General features: G+C 42.1%; 1 long non-coding RNA gene across 1 annotated transcript; it reads right to left on the reverse strand.

Moving 5' to 3' along the window:
• Positions 1-4,053: 4,053 nt before the first annotated feature.
• On the reverse strand, positions 4,054-8,103 carry LOC109298234. Its single transcript, XR_002097547.1, has 3 exons — positions 8,018-8,103; positions 5,319-5,404; positions 4,054-4,136 (listed from the first exon to the last, which is right to left on the reverse strand). It is a non-coding gene; the product is annotated as an uncharacterized LOC109298234 (long non-coding RNA).
• Positions 8,104-15,112: the final 7,009 nt, after the last annotated feature.

Here is a 15,112-nt window from a genome sequence, read left to right on the forward strand (position 1 = left end):
GACCACAAAGGTCAAACTGCTAAATAATTTACATCCTTTGTTTGCTGACTTTCTTGGGTCTCTGAAACCAGTGAGAGCACAAACCATTAATGTCAAAACAGGATGCTAATATTGATTGAAAAACACTGACACTGGCAAAATGAAATTATCCAAAAATAAGATGATAAATTTCCTGGCAAATTGCATAGTTCAAAATCAGCAGTTATGTATCAGCCATAAAAGGATAAAACACTCTTTTCTGCACTAAAAAAGACCTAAAAGAGGTGGTTTGACCTAAAATAGATCTCTGGCCTTAGGGATCCATGTAATCTGATCCTTGTACTCTTCTTCCAGGCAGAGGTGTGAAATCAGAATGGGTATATGATCTGCTGACAAGGCAATAGTTTATTTCCATGCTGTAGGTGAAATTCATCCTGGAAAAGAAAGTTAGTACAAGGGTTAATCATTACCTAACTTTCACTTAAAGTCAATTTTGAAGACTTAAGGGGCACCTAAGCATTTTGCCAGTTCTGCATTGGAGTGACTTCCATCCTATGTGCCTCCTCAAGCCTGCAATCAATATAAATGTTTCCCATGTTATTAGGCATAATACTAAAGCCATGTACAGACATTCAGTTACTCTTGGGAGAGTTGCTGCTCTCCCAGGAGAAACCGCTAATCTACAAAAGTTCAGGATTTTTCACGCAGAGTAAAAATGGCTGCTCCAGATAAAAAAAGATATCCCAGGGACAACCAGGGTGGAATTATTCCCAAGAGAGTTTCTCTTGGGAGAGTCAATGTCTGTACATGTTGTCTTCTGAGAGAAGGTGCACCACAGTTCTCCAGCATCTCAGGGTGCTTTGCTTCCACCCCCTTCACCCCAGAGAGATAGTGTGTCACTTGCTGGATTCTGCTGCTTCAGCTGAGCAGGAAGCAAAACATGCCCCCTTCACAATCCCCCCATGTTGTGCTGCAGGGAGATGCCAAAAAAAATCTGGATCAGCCAGTCACGGTTGTGTTGTGCACTGCTGCCATTCTATCCCCAGGCAGACTGAGGGAACCTACAAAGCTGAGATGTGTTCACTGGGGCCCTCTTGCTGTGCAGCATCAGCACTGAAAGCTCTGTTCTTCAGGGGCTCAGTATTTGAATGTCTGTTCAGGCATCTTCAGATAAGTTTATTTCTACCAAAACAAACCTGGGAGAATTTTCCCAGATTATTTGAATGTGTGTATGCAGCCTAAGCCATAAGTGCTTGTAAATCTAAGCCCTTGGAGCCTAAGTGTTGCATAAGGCCTGTACCTTTTGTGCCTGGCATTGTTTGGACATTGCTAAAGATTTTCTAATGGGTTTGTTTTAATTTTTTTAGACCCTGCTTATACTATTTCCCCCTATTTCGAATTGCTGCCACATCTTTCATTTCCATGAAGACTGAGCCAATCATGATTAAAAAATAGAGTAAATTTGCGTTGATAGATATTTGTTGTTATAATATTATCTGCACACAGCCTGAAGTCTTAGCTGAGAAATTGGTGCCTAGGGGATGAGTTCTGTTTTGAGCTTTAGTTGCATTAACAACAAAATTTAGTTTGTTACTGACTGCAGCCTTTTTCTGCTGTAAGTTGCTTGGCCCACAGAGAATTGAGGTAGGATTTTACTGTAAAACATTGGTCTCAGTCCAAACCGTACATCTGGCTTGCTCACTAGTATACTTCTGCAGCAGTAAAACAATAGAAGGCATGGGGGAGGGAGTGGAATCAAAGAATGTAATGAAAAGAAGCATCTGACTCATGGTTCATCTGGTGGAGATAGAGCTTATTTTTCTATCAAGCGGCAGACCGCCCCATCTCATGCACAACTCCTCACCCTACTGGATTTCAGCCTTATGTGCATGTTATAAAGCATGAAAAAGTCTCTTTGTAAACAGTGCGATTTGTGCATTCATTATATAATATGTATTTTATTTGGTATTTTTTTCTCTGTCTTGCATTTTCTTTTAGATATTGTTCATCCTGTTAGGATGTTAACATTTCAGAAAGAGTTAATATTACATGTTATTAAATGCTAAAGCTGTCTCAGTTGTATTGTTCCTTTGTATGGAGTCTTTCAAGAATAGGTGTGTATCTCTACTCACAGAGGGCCCCATGGCACAATACCAGGAGGAACTAGATAAACTCTTAAAGGATCTACTTCTGGGAACACTGACAGAATTGCTCCTTCCACTTCCCAGGAACCTAGGCCAGGCAACTTTTACTTGTTAGCCAAGATCCACAAATCTGACAACCCAGAACAGCCCACTCTCTCTGACACTGGCACTGTCATGGAAGGAGTTTCCGGCTATATTAACTCTATCTTATTTCCATATGCCACTGGAGCTGCCAGCTATTTGAAAGACCTGGCAGATTTCTTAAAGAAACTAGGGTTCATTGACAAGCTTCCAGCAAACACCATATTAACTACCATGGGTGTCATATCTCTGTACAGCAACATCCCCCATGAGGACAGAGTAAAAGCCATAAAGAACATCATCCCTGATGAGAAAACTGCTTGTTTCCATTACACTGTCCTGCTTTTTCCTCTCACACAACTATTTTAGATTTGGGGACTTCCTATGTCTACAAATAAAAGGCACTGCCATAAGTACACGTAACCCACCCCTCCCACCCTCGTGATATGACAACATTTCTACGGCAGACCTTGAAGTCCATTTTCTCCGCAGCTGCTCTCTCATCCCCCTGATAAACCTCAGGTACATCAATGACATCTTCATAATATAGGCACATGGGAAGGAACTTCACCAAGACTTTAACAACTTCCAGCCCTCCAGCAAACTAACTCTGGAATACTCCATCCAGCAGATTCATTTCCTAGACACTACAGTGAAAGTTTGCAATGCCCATATTGCCACCACACTGAATTGGAAACTAGCTGATTGCCACAGCTACCTTCATGCCACCAGCTTTCACCTTGAGCACACTAGTGATATCCATTGTCTACAGCCAAGTTCTACTCAGTAATATCTGTTCTGATCCCACTGACTGGGGTGAATACCTTCATATCTGGAGCAGGAGCTCTTATAATTACAATACAATCTCAAAACTGTAGTCACTCAAATCAATGAAGCCAGACTTAGGTCCTCACTCTGACCTACTACAATGCCAGCTCTGGGATAAAAACAACAGAATCTCTGTGGTTGTCACCTACAGACTCCAGCTTGAACACATTAGACACAACATGGATGGCCTACAACTCCTCTTGAAAACCGAAGACCATCTCAAGATAGCCAAAGAGGTTTACAGGAAGCCCCCCAATCTCAAATGGCATCTCTCAAGCAACAGACTAATATCCATCTTCATTAAGGCATTGCAATGAGTCCAAATACTTGCTGTGCCTCCACACTGTATTGGAAACTAGCTGTATTGTAGTGGAAACATCATCATGACTGGACTGAATAACAAGGAGAGCAACATCCAACATCCAACGTCCATTTACCTGCAATTTACCAATGTCATATATTGGTCATATACCTGTTTACAGTGCCCCTTTGCTGTCTACACTGGACAGACAAGGCAACCTTTATGAGTAAAAATGAATGAACACCAATCTGATATTGGCTGCATTAAGAAAAAGGCCTGTAGCAGAACATTTTAGCTTCCCTGGACATTCCATTGCTGATCTCAGGATTGCTGCTTTCAGGCAGCAAAATTTTCAAAACAAGTTTGAACAGGAAACTACAGAACAAGAAATCATCCACAGAATGGACTGTGTGGTTTAAAAAGGGAATACAGATTCTTATCCTGTTATCTGGATTAGCTTTTGTGACGCCGTTGTTCCTATGAGTTATTTGTGCTTTTGATTCTCCCAGTACAGTCTCTCTCCCTTCTTCCCCTCTCCCTTTCCTCTCCCTCCTCCCTTCCTACCTTTTGTATTCAAATCACTCATTCCACCTTATACACTCCTCTATGCTTGTCCTTTCACAGGATCTGATGAAGTGAGCTCAAGTTCGCAAAAACTTATGCTCTATTTGCTTTGTCCATAAGGGGCATATCTACCTTGCCTTCTATGGATTATCTCAGCAAAGTTCTTCAGAGAGCTGTGAGCAAGTTTGCATCATAAGCATTTTAGATTTCCTGTTCAGTTTCAGTGTTTGTAGGTCTGGCTGCAAAAGATAAAAACACAGTAAAAATCTTTCAGGAAGCTCTAGTCAGATCTGAACCTTCATTTTAGGCTCCTCCAAAAGTTAAGTCCATAGATTTGTGGCAAATAAGTTGTGCTTATCACTTCAGTGGAAAGTTTAATCACTAACATCTCTTTTTTGACATTGCTAACAGAAATGAATTCAGGGAAGCAGATGGCTATCCATGTTGTATACATATAAAAATGTGGGCTTGTTGACATCTCAGCTTGTTTTTTTCTAATCAGCTACTGTAAGCTAAATATAAATAATACATTCACATTAAAAATCAAAGTATAAATTCAATGATCTAAATATTCAAAACTGGATACCTAATGTTATCCACCTAAAAAATCATTTTGAGGCATTGCAATGTGTGGCATAATTTTCAGAGATGCTCAGTGCCTTACCTTTAATTGAAAGGCATTTCAAGTTGTGAGTAGTTAGCATTTCTGAAAATCCAGACCTCTGTCAAGGTGCCTAAATACTGATGTTAGACAGAAGCATGTGAATATTTTGGCAAATTGTTCTTGAAACTTATACAATTCAAAGTTATAAAGTAATTTAATGTGTCACATGCTGGTTTACAACTCTCTTTCATAAGAGACTTTAATTCCTGTTTTTGTAGGTCAAAAAACAAGGAGTCAGGATGATATCCTGAACAGGAATGTAACAGATAATGTTCTTCCTGTAGCAGTGATTAGCCTTTATATTCATTCTTCCCTGAAAGGAAAAAGGGTCAGTTTGTCATTTGTTGACAGAGAACTGACGAATAACTGGAAGAAGATCCACTCAGTTTTATGCATTTTTATAATTGCATTGTATACTATTGCAGTAATACCAAACAAGGTAAGTGATAAAAGGTCTGTTCTAAAATATGACTTTTAATCATTTAAGTATGTTCCAGTTTATTATTTCAGAAACCCTCATGTAGAACAGCAGAGATGCACTTATGTTGAACAGGTAACATGAAAGTAGCTGTAAACTAGAATCTCAGATTCTAATGGCGAACGGTAATTCATGATTTGTGTAAGGCATCTCCTATTATAGTTCTCTGACTTTTATTGATTTGGGGTGCATTCTATTTTTAAAGTTGGATTTAATTTCCTATTAATGCAATTTCCTTTGGAATGTAGTGGTATCTGAAAGTATTTGCAGTTTACTTACAAATTTGTCAAGGGTACTCAGAATAGGTGCATTAGCTGCAAAATCCAGACTTTCAGCACTTATGACAGCTGTTTTATTTTCCAACACTAAAAAAAAGGTTTTTTTCTGCTTTTTTTCCATAGTTGTTTATTAATGTTTATATTGAATATACTTTTAAAACACTTTCTTCTTTAAACATATTCATATTGTAACACTTATCATATTTATTGCTAGGACTTTAAAAACAGTTGTTTTAACACAAAAAAATCGGAAACAATAATGTATTCTTGTGTGTGTGAAAGTCAGTCTTTCCCCACACATTCCAGATAGAAAGGATAAAATGTGGTAATGCATCTGAACATTTCTGTGTGTGTGTAATGTATATGGATACAGATCAGAAATTTGTAGCTTACACTCAATTCTAGATGCATTTTATGCTCCATGATACATATGGCAAAATCAGCCTCTATTAAGATCAGATCCAAAAATGAAAGTTTTAAAACTTTCCATATTACAGTGTAGATTTTCAACTGGAAGACATATTTTAAGTAATTATATTAAGTCCATAAAATAAATCACAAATGCTCCAGAGATTCCAGATAGTTTTTAATTAAAGCCAGGCAAAATCATTTTAGCAAAGAATATATTCGACAAATTTAGATTTACTTGTTTCTGAAATGTCTACAGGCAGCTTGTAATCTTCTCAGCTCTACTATTTACGAAAACATCTTGACAAATACTTCAAGGTCCCTCTTTTTTGCAGGGTCTTTTTGCATTCTGATCTTCCTGATCAACAAGTAAGGTTCTTGGAATCAGGTTCTAGTGCAAGTCATCATAGGCATATAATCAATTTTCACTTACCATGAATATTTTCTAATCTTTATACAGTTATTTCAAGTTTGCCATTCCAGCTAATATTTCTTCTAGTAAAGTTGGCAAGTGTAAATGAGTAAGCACAGACAAAGTAAATCTAATATTTATTAGAGTAACTATTAATTGATACTTTTTGTGTCTTCACCTGCCTCTAGCCTGCACAACAAAATGTGCTTGAATAGGAGTTGTGAACAGGTTGTACATTATGTATAGTACATTAAAATGGAACATAGGCTTGATCGGACAAAAGTGTCCATTTTTGTTTGTGTGTGGATGGATTGGGATTCAGGCATGGACAAAAAGCTACATGCTGCAGTTTTATTATTTTCACTCAAACAACTTTAAACAATGGCACACTATGCATTTGCCATATTTTCTGCCTGATGTGAGACTCCTCTATGGTAGCGGGTTGTAAAGTTAAAATCTTAGTTCCCTATACCTTCCGTGGCCTTCTGCTTCTCTCTTCTGTTTCTCATTGCCCTATTCCACCTCAGTGCTTTCTATCTCTCCTTTTAGCTCTCTCACACCTCCCCAATTCTCCCAGTCCCTTGCACATGTACCTGTTCTATTCTTTCAAAATCTGACTTTGTAACACCTTCTCCCGCATCCCCCTGCAGCTTTACCAAAGTCTTTCTTAACAGAATCAACAGTTTAAGTGACTGTTTTTATCTGGGTTCTCAAAGTTTGGGTGTACTTTACTGTAGATGCTGATTTCATAGTTGTAGAGGAGATGAATTATGGAGTTTCATCATAGATTATTAAACAACCATTGGGCAAGCAATTTAAAATATGTTAATTTCTTCCCCGAGATGGAAACATTATGTATAAAGTATCTTAGTGGGGATAAAATGGTCAGAAATTACTAGTTTTAGTTGAAGGATTTGAGCCAAAAAATATTTTGTGAATGTGAATAAACGGCCAAGATACCAATCTAAATAACTGTATTGAGGTGGAGGTTAAGGCCTTGTTACATGGTAATTTTGGGTGGCTCCTGGAGCTCTGGACTACCTGTACATTAACATTTTACAGTGGTTTTAAGTATTTGTTTTGTAGCTCAAAGTTATGCCACTCCAAGGCAGGATTATCTCTGATCTGCACTTCCCAGCTCCTATTCCCTTAAGGTATGGCCACTCCTCACTGATGTGCCGCCCATGTTGAACCCCTCCAGTATCCCAGGATCTCTCACACCCCCACTCTTAAAGCAGGGATGGAAGCCTGTCCTGGCTCACCAGCCCTCTAGTGGCAACTCACAGCTGGAGCTCCTAGTCCTGTCCCTGCTCACCAGGCCTATAGTGGCAAGTCACAGCTGTGCAGATGGGGGACAGTCAGAGAAGGTTTCTAGACTATGGGGGTAACTGCTTCGAACTCCAAGGCAGCACTAATACTGATCCACATTTGTGCGGCTGACTGTAACGTACAACAAGGCACTTAGACTACTGTCAACTAGTATACATTTGCTCTTGTTTCATATTCCTATTCACAGACCACAAGTTAAACATACTTTAATAGTCAAGAGAATATTAAGTTTGTAAAGTCTCATGTTTCAAAGTCAGCAAAACAATTTGCTTTAGTAGCCCACATTAACAGCTAAGAAGCTAATCCTCTGTAGTCCTTTGTATGGATGCTTGGTCAATGCTTAGACATATCTTCCAAAAGGCTTACTTTGCTAGGCAGAGTGAATTGTTCAGTCAGTGATCTCCACTGCAGTTAAATAACTGGTTGGAGACATTTTTAACTCACAAGTCATGCATGAACTTGTGATGGATATATATTGGGGACTAAAGGCATGCTATGAAGATGTAGGGTATTGTTTGTTCATAAAAACAAAACTTGGACTGCACACTCACCCTGACTACATGAGCTCTGTGCTGGGAGAGGTCAAAATTAGAGGAGTGATTCCATGGCAGGTACAGAAATTCTCTGCTAATAGCCCCACATCTCTGGAGAGAATAATTCAATTACTCACTCTCACTATTGATCAAGGACCCAGCCTTGCCTAAAAGCTTCATAAATATTATTTTATTTATTTATGTATTTATTTGTATTAAATAGTACATGCATATCAAGTTTGGGCTCCATTTAGCTGTATACAGTATATTACAGACACCAAGCAGTATTTGTGCAAAAAAGATCCCACAAGCAGAAGATAGGAAAATGGAAGTATTGTGTTCCCTGTTTTGCAAACGGGGAACTGAGATTTGGGGTTGGATTTTTCAGAAGTACTTAATGTTGCTTTAACTCCACTACTAGACATCTATAGTAAAGCTCCCATTGACTTCAAAATGCTTTTATAAATATCAGCCTAAATAACTTACCTCATGTCATACAGCAAGCTGTAGAAGAGCTAAGAATTGAATCCAGATTGTTGGGGCTAGGACTCGAGAGATAGAAGGTGTGGACAGAAGCTGCTTTTTTGCCATTTAAAGTGCTTTACTGCCATGACTTACCAGGTGTGCACAGCTTTACAGACTTTAAAAAATGAGCACAGTGCTTTAAATTAACCCTTGATAAATGAGGTATTAATTTTGAAGTGCTGCATTTTACAGCTCTCTAGCAACCTACAGTGCTTTAAAAAACTTCTGTATGCTGGTCAAATTTCTGGCAATTCCGCCAGTATTCCATAGGCTTTGCAAGCTTGGTTAGTGCTCTCTGGCACCACCTGAGAGCACAAGCCAAGCCTGAAAAAGCTGTCCACTCACCCTGCTCCTGCCAGCCAACTGAGACAGCAGTGATCGAACGAGACGGGACTGGGGTGGAGAGGAGAGGGGAGGGTGCATCCTGGCTCCTGGGAGCACGACCCTCACAGTAGCCAAAGGAGCTGGCTCCATGCTGGGGGTATCCAGGCCCTGTGGTGCTTCTGCTTCCCCAGAAAGCCAGTGGGTGCCCAGCAAGACTTGCAGATGGTGTAGGCTGTGGGCTGAGAAGGGGGTTGGTTCTGCTCTGTGCAGCCCAGGAGGGAGGAGAGTGTTGGTCCCTGCTTCATGCCATCTTGTCTGGTTAGGGACCTGCTCCCTTCCAGCATGGTTTGAAAAGGGTCTCTGCAGTCCTGGATGAGTCAGAGAAGCATGGAACTTGGCATGTGTTGTGGGGGGAACTCATCAAATACCCACAGACTGCAGAGCCCCAGAGCAGCCAGGGCTGAAAGCCTGGCACACTGCCTGGGTGCTGCCTGGGGGGATCTGAGGCTGGAATGGCACCTGTTCCCCCGCAACTCCCCTACCGTGCTTCTCCCAACCCTACTTTCCCTTTCTGTGCCACTGCTCCCACCCTTTCTTTCACTGCTCCCACCCTTGGCTGGGGGAATTCCAGCACTGAGACCCCCTGGGGTTACAGGAGCAGGGAAAGGGCTGCAGCAGGGAAAACCACCAGGGTTCCCCAGACCCTACCCAGAGCTGCTTCTCTGATGGGAAGCCCCAGGGCTGTACGGTCATGCAACTGCTAAGGGGCGGTGAGAGTGCTCCTCTCTCCCCCCACCTGCCCTTCGTGGTTGCATTGCCCAGTTCCCTTTTTTGCCTTGCCTGCTTATGGGACCTGGGCAGGGAGGGGGAAAGAGAGGGGAGGTCTCCAGCAGTGCCTAAGCAGTGCAGCTGTACCTTGATGTCACCCCCAGGTGCCAGCCCCCTTCCAGACACATGCACAGGTGCACAGATACACCCACACACGCATACCCACACAAGCACATGCATGCATGTGCACCCCCTCCCACACATGCATGCATACCCACATATGCATGTACACCCACATATGCATGCATGCCCTGCCTCCACCCTCCAGCCCCTGAGACTCTGCATGGTTGGGTATCAGATGCTTGGAGCTGGGCTGTGGAGTGAGAGCTGCTGCCTGGTTTGTGGCAGCAGTGGTGCCTGCTCGCAGTGCTGATGGGGGAGGGGAGGAGGTGGGAGTGAGGGGAGGATGAGAGGCTGAGCAACAGCTTCTCATCCCAGCTCTGCCTTCATCACTGGTCTGCTGCTGTCCTCATTCTCCTTCAGCCTCAGGAGTACGGGTTGCCAACCCTCCTAGATTGGCCAGGAGTCTACCAGAATCGGCATTGATCTCCTGGTCACTATTGAAAGCAATCTGGAAGATTTTAATAGGATATTAATAGGATATTATATTACATCATGTTGGGGAAAAAAATCTCCCAGAATAGCTTCAGTTAGAGTTGGCAACCCAACCCAGGAGGCTGAGGTTTGCCTCCTGCCTCCTAGCTTGGAAAGTGCAGGGAGGCTCAGAGGTTTCCCATGGAGCACTGCACTTCTGTCATGTTTAAGAGTGCTGCAACTTTATATTGTTATAAAAGGTGCTCTACATTACAGCTTTGTAAAACATTCATGGAGCACTTCTAGATTCAGTTCTTAGCTCTCGACAATCCTTCCTTTTTAATGTAGGTCTTGGGCTTTACCTTTAGATTTTTTTTTTATTTCCCTGTAAATTTGAAAAATACCTTAAGTAAGAAGAAGTGAGTTATAAGTGGTCTATTCTGAGATCTATGATTTGCGAAAGCTTATGCTGTACTTGCGAATTGCCCGTCAAGAATGACAGGGGGGCAGGGACAGAGTGCCACCATCCACCACTGCCTCCCTGGAGCGGGGTGGGGGAGGGAAGCTTGCCCTGCTGTCCCCCTCTGCCAGCACTCTGCACTGCTGGCCTCGCCCCCCTCTCCCTCGGCCCTGCTCCTTGGAGGTGGTAGAGCACCACCATGATGGCAGGGATGGAGTGGGGGGATGAGGCCAGCCGCTCCGTCCCTCAGTTCCTGCTGTTATGGCGGTGCTCTGCACTCTGATTGGTTGCTTCACTAACTAATCAGAGTGCTCCAAGAGCATTACGGACAGACAGACAGATGGACTAGCCCTTTATTATATAAGAATTTAAGTAATCTTTAAGGTACATATTTACCCTGCCTTCTACCTGACTTCAACCTAACATGTCAAACCATCTCTCTCTGCTCATATAAAACCAGAAATAGAATGAATATATATTGCATAATAAGGCAGTTTTAAAACGCATATACTATTAGAGTTGCTACAACCACAAACTTATTGAATGCAGGGCCAGAAAATTCTAAATAGGGGAAGGCATGTATTTCTGAGTGTGTTTCTTCACCTGCCACCTGCTTCCTGAATTACAAAGGCACACACAATATCTGAAAGAGAATGAGCTGTAATTTTAATAAGTAACTTTTTAAGATGATTTGATCCATTTGCTATTGTACTTTCAGTTCAGCTGAATTTCATCTAGTTGGGAGAATTTAAAGATTTTTTTTTTGTTACTCTTTTATTATTGTTGTCATTGTTGTCTGGGTTGTTCAAAACAAGCAAGCGTCTTCCTTCAAGTATGTTCTTACCAACTTCTCTCTTAAATTTTATGGCAATTCTGTTTGGCAAGAAGTTCTGACGATTTGAAATTCTCCATAGTTTGAAAAAGTCATACACATGCACATGTATCAAAAGTGATTCTCCACTGCCAATTTTAACAAACTTTTAAAGGAATATTCAAGTTACTTTTAATTAATTTGCATGTGAAACTGAGAATTTGGATACTCTTTATTTTTTCCAGTTTAAATGTTTCCAAAATTTTATTTTCCTTTAATAGAAAAGGAATAATGTTAAAATATATATAGATAATAAAATCCATTCTGTAGGACATGTGGCTCATGCACTTTGACAGTGGGAACTGAGAGGGAACATTTCAGATTGTTTAGGGGAGACCACAGAAAATTCAGTAACTGAAAGTTTTGTAATGTGAAGGGTCTGATTCTCAAAGGTCTTTTATATGTTCAAAACAAAGGTAAATGTTATGTGCCTAGTATATTCATATAACTGTTCTCACTACCTAAGCAAATAAGGTAACTGGTACATGCAAATAGATTTGCAAGCGAACTTCTGCATGTCCCAAACATAAATTGTATGGAAAACTATTATATTACATTTGCAAATTACATGTCTAATGGCATGTTTATGTTTTTTAATGGACAATTTGTCAAAAGTCAGTGAACACTTTGTCACCCTTGTTTTCACATTTTGTTTTTCTACAGCACTGATACATCTAAGATACATAACACAAACAGAAAAAAAAAATACCTTGCATACCTTGCAGCTACTTCCCTATTCAAATGAGGCAAAATAAACTGCTTACAGGTACAAATACCCACTTTGTATGTGCATTTGTTGTAATTATGCAGATTTATGTGCATATTTTGCAGATATAATTGTGTTCCTGACCTCTTTTAAAATAGGGTCCAAAGTAATTAGGAAAATCAGACCAATATAATAAACTAGAGGTAAAAAATAGAAGAGAAAGATTCTGTCTCAATTATATTGCCAAGAGCCTATTTTCATTATAGTTTATTTCAGCATATAACTGGAGAACTTCCCATAACTTGACTGCCACTAACACAAAAATCTCTAGTTAGAGTTTTCAGCTATGCTGAACATGCCACCAGGTTCTAGGGGTTGAGGCTCTATTTGAACATTGCTAACACTATCTTACAATGCAGTGGGCCTGCCCCAACATTTTACAGCTTGAGTGCAGTGTCACTGCATCTCAAATTGCAAAGAAGACAAGTGCCAAGACCTTAAATAATGTTTACTTGCAATACATGATTTAGCCACTAGATGTCTCTGTATGCTGTACAACATTACAGTCAGGGTGTGGCTCCTGGTAAACAAAAAAAATAGCCAGAGCTCAAGCTGTGTAGAAACATATGAAAGACTTTTGGGTAGATCTCACTGTACATTTTCTAAAAAAACCACCAAATTTTTATTGGAAAATGCTAGTTCACTTTACTTGAAATGTCTCCTTCAAAATGCTGCAGATTTGGCAAAATTCTTCTGGACTCCAAGGCAGGCAGGCTTCCAACAGAGCCTGTCCTAAATTTCCGATAGGACCTCAAAGGTCCCTGACCACAAGGATGTCTGCTGGTGAATCTAACCTGGAACCAGGAGGTTAGAAAGTGTAGGGTATCTCTTTTACTGACATGTCTGCCCCAGTGATGGTGGAAGCTGGGGTACCCTCAGGCTCGGGTAGCCTGGGAGCTACAGAGCCCAGAGCACAGGGTAGTAGTCACTTGGAGCTTCTCAGTAAAAATGACATGTCAATGTGTCTGATACGTTGGAAATTGAAAAATTTTGGTTTGGGTCTGATTCCAACTAAAAAACAATTTTTTCAAGACTGCATTTCCATGAACTGAAAAATTTACTTTTCAGCATGGCCTACTCCCGAATCATTGAATCTAGTCCCCTGCTTTTTCACATAATCCTTTTCATGAACAGATCAAGTTCTACCAGTTACAGCAGAAGGCCGGACAACTGCAGTTCCATCAACCCCACAGTATAACACCGCAATGTTCATCAGAAAGTGACCCTGGTCATCTATATCTCCACTCTGATACGTATTAAAATCAACAGATTTTAGGCCACTGCACAGCGCAATTGTCAACAAAGTACTTCAAAATGCTGTACTATATTTTCAGATGTCTCTAGAGGTTATCAATTGAATTCATGTTTCATAACTGTACAGGAGTCAGTCCCAGTCATTGCAGTTATACTGTAGTTATATATTTTGTCCCCGCTACCCCTGCTATGAGGTCAGTCTAGAACCTCATTCCTTCAACAGGATACTTTCTTCACAGCGTATTTCACCGTACTTGGGGTCAGGAAGGAATTTTACCCCATGGTCAAATTGGTGCCAATTGTGGGGGGCTTTTGCCTTCCTCTGTAACAGGGGCATGGCCCTTCACATGGAATCTCTTGAGCATACATTAACTTTTTTTAGAAACAGGATGCTGGCTGTGGTGGTGGTTTCCTTGGTTTACCTCTGGCAGGCTAGGGTGTTATATCTTGCGTTGTGTCAGAGTTGTCAGTAGTTTAGATATGGATTTGTATAGGACAGTTTGGATAGGGATGATCCTGCCTCACTAGGAGGGCAGTAAAGCATTGAAACAGGCTACCCGGAAAGGTTGTTGAATCTCCATCTGTAGACCTCCATCTCCAGACCTTTTACAGAGGTAGACAAAGCCTTGGCTGGGATGATGTAGTTGCAGACCATCCTGCTTTGAGCAGGGGGTCAGACTACCCAACCTCCTGAGGTCCCTTCCCGCCCTCGTTTTCTGAGTCTATGCTTCGCTCACGGTCCTTCGGAAGAGGAGTGACGCCAGAAGTCAACGCAGGCGCCACACGCGTGCCACCTGCACTGTGCACGCACGGTTGGGAGAAGGGGGAAAAAAAACAACTCCTGTTTTCACCTGTGTCAAAAAACATTGCCCAGCCTTGAGTTCAGAGAGCGGGCCTTCTCTCTAGGGCTGCCAACGCTGTTTCAGTCTCTTCTGGGAGGTTTCACCGCATGACGTAACGATGTGAATTACAGCGCACAGCTTTTACGTCAAGAAGGCAAATGCACGTTACTAGTACATTTTGAAAACCCACCAGAGTACTGTATAAATCGGATTCGACATTTCATGGTTTTCAATCAACGTCCTATCGTTTATCTCCCAGGTGGCTCTCAGCAGTCTCCTGGGGATATATATCTAATTCCTGGAGACTCTGGGGCAAACCTGGAGGTAGAGGCGGCTGGTAGGGGGGGCACGGGGGTGGCCTTTCTCTCTCTCTCTGGACTGGGTCTCCAAAGGTGCCAAGCGCCCCCTGCACAAATATGTCCAAACCGGGAAAGGCCTCCTTGGAGAGAGGCAGAGCGAGGATGGTTTCCGTGCCAGGTTCCCCGCGGGTGGGGGGCTGTCACCGCCCCCACCCTCAGCGAGATGGCCGCCTGCCCCTATTGTTCCGTCTGGCTAGGCCGCCCGAGCGGGGCGCGGCGGGGGTAGGCCGGGCCAGGTGGGCAGCGGGGCAGCGCCACGCGCTGCCGAGCGGAGCCGGGACTCGGAGGCCCGAAATAGCCGACCGCAGGTAGCAATGGGCCGCGCCCCGCCCCCGCGCGCCCGGCTGGAG

The sequence above is a fragment of the Gavialis gangeticus genome, unplaced genomic scaffold (genome assembly GCF_001723915.1).
Source record: "Gavialis gangeticus isolate Ggan-Ray unplaced genomic scaffold, GavGan_comp1, whole genome shotgun sequence".
Taxonomy (NCBI): Eukaryota; Metazoa; Chordata; order Crocodylia; family Gavialidae; genus Gavialis; species Gavialis gangeticus.